General features: G+C 35.6%; 1 protein-coding gene across 8 annotated transcripts in view; it reads left to right on the plus strand.

Annotated features, from left to right (window-relative positions):
• LOC122331563 (putative mediator of RNA polymerase II transcription subunit 26) overlaps positions 1 to 6900 on the plus strand; it is a 274294-nt gene that overhangs the window by 109999 nt on the left and 157395 nt on the right. The window lies entirely within an intron of this gene.

Below are 6900 nucleotides of genomic sequence, written 5' to 3' on the forward strand. Positions count from 1 at the left end.
AACGGATTAACTGCACTTTTTGTAAATAAAGTGGTACAGAAATTACTGATGTCACACACAGTTAGGCTTTACATATAAATTGTGCTTGTGTAAAAATGTTGTACTTCTATTAAGTAGACAGTTCCTGATGCGTTACCTAACTCCTTCCCACTTTACATTGATACTTAAATCTACCCATCACTACACTATTCTGATTACTCTTGTACTGTTGTTACAAATTGAAAAGGGTTTGTTACCAATGTCCTGTTACACATGTAATTTCTGTACACTGTGGTTACATACTGCATCTTAATTACTTAGTATGAGTACACAGGTATTAGGCACACCTATGTGGGTTGGATTATCGCTCTGGCCATGCTAATGTTTGGACATTCTGCTTACAGCTCTGGGCGCTTGCTCCCATTTCCTGTACTTTTTACTTCAGCAGATCAGCACAGTATCAAACGAACATTTCTGACACAACGCGAAAATTAAAACCCGACCAAAACATATATATTAGACGGGAATCGTAGCTTTTATAAACACTCGGCGGTGGTTTTATGAGCAAATGGTGAATATAAATCTTACTTATTGTAGCATAATTTTTCTTATGTAGTATAATGACGCCTTTAATCAGAGTCAAGCTTTAAAGGTGTCACAATGAGGGCCCGAGGCTGATCCAATTGCAGGCTTTTATTAAACAAAGGCATGGTCAAAGCAGGCAGGCGCCAAATCACGGCAACAGGAGTATCAGAGACGAGGCAACAACAAAATCCAAATACAGGCAGAGGTCGGTCAGCAGCAAACAACACAGAATCAGAAGACAAAACCAAGTGAATCTATAACTCAGAAAACACTCGGAAACTCGAACAACAATCTAATAATACAGGCGAATAATGCAACTCCGCAGGTGAGGGGCCTACACAGTATTTCTATAGTCCACTGACAGGAAGTAGAAGTGCAGAGGGAGTGATCGTGAGATCACCCAGGAGGTAAGAGCTCCTCTGCTGGCTTGGGGACAAAGGAGTCTGACACCCGAGTGTTTCCATTGTGAAGTCAGAGTTCAGTGTCCCAAGTCATTTAATGGCTTGCACAAAATCTAATATAGAATACTTCTAAGAATTTGGGAAATATTTACAAAGCTGCTTTGTAGACTACATACAAAATATATAATCTATAACCTGTAAATAAGAGGTGATATGACTTTACTTATCTATTTAATCTATCACTACATGTTTCTTTCAGTAATTAAATTCTATAATAAATTTGACTCTACCATAACACAAAGAAATATTTGACACAGATTATAAAACTCCAAGAGATGTAGCTCTATATTTCTCTACAAAGCTTAGATAAGAAAGTTTCAAAGTTTAAATTCCATCCTAGCCATCTAAGAACAAATATCCAAATTATAAACAGGCATACATAATTTTGTATTTTCTGTTTACATCTAGTTTGAATCGCTTAGTCAGGAGTAATTCATAGGTTATTAAAGTAAGAAAATAATGTTTCAGTATAGATTTTTTTCGTATTTGTGTGAAAGTAATCTATAATTTTGCTGCCACCGCTTCTGTTGTTGATAAAATAACCTAGCCATCCACAGCTCGCAACTTGTACATGTCCAGAGAAAGCGATTAACTGGAATTAAGGGCTTGAATAAAGTTATTTTGGCTTAGATAAAATACTAGAGGATATAAGTATTAGGCTATAAGTATTTAGGATAAAGACTCAAGTTGCTTTTAAAATATTCAGTCTCTATCACAAGTCAAGTCTGGAGTCATTTCAGGTCAACTTTGATTGTCAATAATATCGAGGCTGCTGTGGTAGCATCTCTCTACACCACATACAGCTATGACAAGGCCTGCAAACACTCGGGTATTTCACCCCTATAGCTGAGAAGAGATTTGAAGCTTTAAAGAATGAGGAATCCCAAATATGAACATGGATCGACTGTGCCAGCAGCTAACGCCATGGTGCTGGAATCAACAGTGAATCAGTCAAGTACTCCTCAAATAAAACAAATGCTAATATACACAGCACGTATCGTTACACAATGTTTATTTTAAAAAAAGTTGTATCTTTACGTTGTATTGTTGTATTAAGAACTAAAGACCTACCTGATTGTGGATCTCTCTCCATCCATTTCCTGATTTCCCAAAAATAGCAAATGAAATTGCAAGTGACCTTAACCCTCTGTGTTTGCCGGGGTCACATGATATATGTGATAATGTTTTCTTTTATGATTGTAAACCTGTGGCATTTGAACACCTGCCTATTTGTTATATTTCCTGAAAATAACATTTAATATTAAGCTAATAGCAGAAAGGCAGAACAGGCCTCTGGGTTCTATAGTAATCATCTGATAACACAAGTGTACTTTAATAGCAGGCACAGAGAATGAACTCTGACTTCCTTCAGAAACGCACCCAGTGTCCTCAACACTGACCTTTCTAATTGATCTACAGAAAAACTTTCTTTGAATCAACACATATATCCTTCAGATCACTGGGTATATGTTGTTGTTCTTGTTTATCACTCTTGCATAATTTTCGCTTGATTATGATGTATCTATCAAAACTTCAATCCAGTGTATAAGCAAAATGACCATGATCAGAGATACATAAAAGAGTCATAAAGTCTCCCTGTGGAAGTTTTTGACCTTCACAAACTCTCAAAAGGCCTCATTCGAATGCTCCGGTTCCTCTATGTTTTTTATTATTTAAGCACCTCTGCAACCCTTAAGTTTTGGTGCCAGAACTTGTGGCCTTGACTTTCCATTCAACCAAAGATCCTTACCTGGAGGATCCACCTGAGTGAGCTTCATCGTTTCTGTGCCCGATTCTGCTGTGGACTGCGAATTTATCGGCTGGTTCACTGTCTTCCTTTGTGCAACAGAGGAGGAAGTTGATCCCTACATCCTGTTTGGGTGAATTTGCAGTATTCTGCACATCAGAGACCATGAATTTGAAGTATTACACCACCTTAAAACATGAGAGCACCACATTATACATGCAGGTAAAATGGTACACTCCACTCCAGTGCGCTACAATGACCCAGGGCTTTAGGAGGAGGTTCATCCAATCTCTGTGAGTGTGAACCTTTTTACTTATATAATAAATAGTAATGAAAAGAGCTAGGTACAGGTTATTATATATATATATATATATAGAGATATATATATATATATATATATATATATATGTGTGTGTGTGTGTGTGTGTGTATGTATGTATGTATGTAATGACAAACTATTAATAATAACAAAGCTGGAAATCTATCCAGATCAAAAAGAGTGGTATGTCGGTGAATTCGGCTCAAAATAGAGTGAAATTGCAGTGTTTGTTGGGACTTTGAGGACCATGAGGCTTCCATGCTTTGTCACTCCTGAGAAACATTAGCCTAAAAAGCAGAGAGACAGCAGTTTCCTAAATTAGACACCAATTGTCATGGCCATCTCCTCCAATTGTGCCTGCTGAGAATCATCACTTGAAATGGGGCAACTGGGGAAATTTGAAAAACGTGAATGAATGAAATTGTTCTGTACATTACTTTGTATTTAAGTTTTGTAAATTACTAAAAGTAATATCTGTGCATTGGGTTTTGGATTATGTTGAAATGTGTAAATAAAATATAAGAAATAGATCTGAAATTTGTTTATTTTGCAAAAGCAAGTTTGAAATCTAAAATGTTTCTCTACTAATACATAAAATAACTTCCAATACAACATCATAAAAACATCAAAAAAAAAATAAAATAAAAATAATAATATATATATATATATATATATATATACATATATATATATTAAAACACATATGAGACTCAGTGGTGCTGGGATAGGATAGGTCAAACATAACAGTAGGAAAGCCTGTATACATCTAAATGCATACATCTTAATTTAAAGCATTATCTTTAATGTACTTATGGTATGAGGAGGTGAGGTGTTATACTCATATGTGGTTTAAAGGAAGGAGCAAGGTGTTAATCCAGAAATGTATTTGTATATATATCTGGGGAACACCTGGTGATGCAATCAGGAAATAATTGGAAAATGATTGAAGTCCTGGTCGCCACGCCCTATGTAGGCCACAGCTGCGCCAGTAAAATAAGCAGTGTAAAAAAATGGTACAATGTTATTAATTCTAAAAGAGTTAAATTAATAACCAACAGGAAGCATTACTAATGTTCTTGTAGTGTAGTTGCAGGGGTGTTACGGTATCACTATATTTTTACACCTGGAAGTGCAAACCCCTAAGTTAGATTCTTTGCTCCTCCCACTGGGTCGTGAAGACTTAAAATCGCCATTTCATCCACATGCCAGCCAGTACAAGGTGAGGTCTTTCTTCTATGCTTAAATTAAAATATGTTTTAATCACCACTAACTTAACTACTTTTAGGAATGAAGATGCTCACAAAGCAGTCTAGAAGTGAACAGGCATGCAGCTTCTGCAGCTACTTGAAACTTTCCGATTTTCTGATGAAGGTAATTGTATCAAATTCTATAACAAATTTTAAGCTGAAAATGTCGGTGGTGTTTGTATTAGCTGCTAAATTGAATCTTATTTCAACTGCTTACAGCCTTAGTGAAGTTCGCATCAGTGTTCTAGTAGGCCCGAGGCTGCTTTTACGACGAGTTCGGCAATTGAAATAGACGACGCCTTTGAGGACGTCGCTAAATCAATTTGGGCGTTTTCAGATACTATTGCCAGATTCTTCAAAATGTAATGTATATCACAAAATGTACGAGTTGAGCATAGGCGAGTGACATGTGGTTGATACAACGCGGAGCTTATTTGTTTTTCAACATGCTAAAATTGACACAAAGTTATTGACTGAAATTTCTGCCGAGACATCGGGCAAAAACAACCAGAACGCTACAGCAGAACTGTTTTGGTGTCCTCGAGGCTCTGCTACTGAATGAATCTACGCTTTCAATGAATCAATTGAGTCAATGATTGACGGCTCGCTTGTAATGAATCAGGCATTTGAATGAATAAATGACTCGCCATTAATAAATAATATTTACCGCCATCTATTGGTGACTTTCCACAATATTTTTAACTTGTTTGTTCAAAAATATTTAAACATAAATCTCTCATTTGAAAGTCGCTAAATGACTGGAATGTAAAAGTAAATGACATTTATACATTTTGAGATTTATTTCTCAGCCAAGGCGGCTCAATCATGCTCCACAACTTTTTCAATATTAAATTGTAGTAGCAATTAAACTTCTGGAAACTTGTGAATCAAATTCAATCCTGACTAATTTTAGTGTTTTAATTCTCTTTTTCTCAACAGAATTGACCCATGTCTTTTCACTACCAAGTGAAGAAAGCTCAATTGAGATTTCCACAATGAATCTTGATGACACCATTCTTCTGAAGTGATGACAGCCCTACAAGAAAGAGGAGAGCTGAAGATAGCTTGCAGGAATTGTGGGAGTGTGTCTGTGCCTTGGATGTTATCTAGTAAGAATCTAGAATTGTTACTATTTTAAAATTATATTTTAAACATTTTAAAGAAAGTGCCGGTTTTCTGATAATATTCACTGTGTCATCGTGTTAACGCATGAAACTAAAGTGCAAAAGTTCAGTCGTAGTTTAATAAATCTATGTTTTAAGATTTGATCCAGGTGCAGAATCACAATGATCAGCGCAATCATCACACAACAATGTTTCCTGAGATGGGTTGTTCATTGTGCTTTGTAACTTCATGAGATGGTCAAAAAAATTCTGCAGACTAAAACCTGGTGGGGATGGAATCATCAGGAGAGTACAACAAACCAAATGCTTATCTGACAGCAACAGGAGAAAGATGTAATAATATTCTTACTGCAGATACACTGAAAAGCACAGGTAAATTTGTATTTCAAGTATTCTTTATTCCAGCGGCTGATTTCTCAGCCCAGCATAAAAAGGACATGATTTTTAAAAAGATTATTTGTGTCAGGTCATTAAAAGGTTAATCTATTGAAAATATTTCTTCAATTACTTAACCCCTGTTTATAGAGGCTTTAAAGTTTTACATGTGTGGGAAAATACACAAACTGAATTTCGTGAACGAGCATTATTTAAAAGGCATCAGGATAAAATTTTAATGCGACATTTGTTCTTCTGTAGCAAACGCTCAGACATTCAAATTTTCATCTTGATGATGCACTATAATAGTAATAAGGCAATTGCTGGGAAAAGTTAATTTTAAAAGTTAATAATATTATTTAAATTTCAATTCATATTTGATTGTTTCTTCTATAATATTACAGCTCATATCTCCACCCAAACAAGTAAGAGAACTGTATGCTCAAGGAATCATTGCCCTGTTTCCATATCTTAGGGATCCATATGCAAAGCTTGGTTATGTAAGTAAATCAATTAAATGAGTTAAATAAGTGTGGTAGATTGATGTCTTATTTTACTTTAAACATTTTTAAGGAAATACTATTATGACTCTCAAAGTGGACAAGGGTACTTGTCATGGAAAATTGTGAATATCTAGAGGAACAGTGCACCATCAGAGATCTCAGATGTGTCCCCAGTCTTTTAGTAGGCCCATCTATAAGCAGAGAGTAGCTTTCATTCAGCATAGAAGTTATCCTGACTGAAGAACAGTATAGGGGAAGCTACTTTCTTATGAAGCATACTTCAGAGGAGGTGACAGTAAAGGTCAAGATGAGGGAGACATTTCTCTAGTATCGCTCTAGAAGATGGTTCATGACTCCAAGCCAGATGCACTGATGTACTAACTGAATTTCCAATGTTATTTGGATATTAAAGGCCTGGTAAGAACATTTGAGTTATTAATGTGATTTAGATTATTTTTCTGTGAATTAAGGACAATAGAATGATATCTGGTGATTTAAAGTTATATTGGATTATGCATTGTAAAGATAATAAATTTGCCCTTAGTTGCTTTTTTTTCTGC

Source organism: Puntigrus tetrazona, unplaced genomic scaffold, assembly GCF_018831695.1.
Source record: "Puntigrus tetrazona isolate hp1 unplaced genomic scaffold, ASM1883169v1 S000000001, whole genome shotgun sequence".
In the NCBI taxonomy this organism is placed as follows: Eukaryota; Metazoa; Chordata; class Actinopteri; order Cypriniformes; family Cyprinidae; genus Puntigrus; species Puntigrus tetrazona.